Source organism: Penaeus monodon, chromosome 33 (assembly GCF_015228065.2).
Source record: "Penaeus monodon isolate SGIC_2016 chromosome 33, NSTDA_Pmon_1, whole genome shotgun sequence".
Lineage (NCBI taxonomy): Eukaryota > Metazoa > Arthropoda > Malacostraca > Decapoda > Penaeidae > Penaeus > Penaeus monodon.
Window position 1 is genome coordinate 24,391,637 of NC_051418.1, and position 441 is coordinate 24,392,077.

Sequence of the window (441 nt, forward strand, 5' to 3'; positions counted from 1 at the left end):
TATTTTCTATGAAACCTAACCTCCTGTCTTTCGTTTTCATTTTATTCTCCTCTCCATGTTTACCACCCTTTCGTATACCCTTTACATCTGCCTTTCTCTCCCCCCCCCTTCTAATTCTTTTCCTACTCTTCCACTCCCCTTTCTCTTCATCCCACCTTCCTTCCCCTCTGCTCATCCTCTCCCACCCCCGCTTTACTCTCTCTCTGTCCTTGCCAAGGTCCAGCGGCGGGAGTTAGTGTAAACATCTGCTTATCAAATGAGAATATCACGCGAGCGCCGAGATAGCAGGTGGGATTCCGAGTCAGGCTGTGCGGTGTTATCGGCGCTAATTGGTTCTGTATTTGGCTTTCGATTGTATGGTTTGCATACTCCTTTTTCGTTACTATATCGCACGTTTTTGTGCTTTTGCTTTTTGTAGAAGGGGGGGAGGGAGTAATGTTT

General features: G+C 46.7%; 1 protein-coding gene across 1 annotated transcript in view; it reads left to right on the plus strand.

Moving 5' to 3' along the window:
- LOC119594179 (restin homolog) overlaps positions 1-441 on the plus strand; it is a gene marked incomplete at its 3' end in the record, with an annotated part of 178,844 nt that overhangs the window by 92,247 nt on the left and 86,156 nt on the right.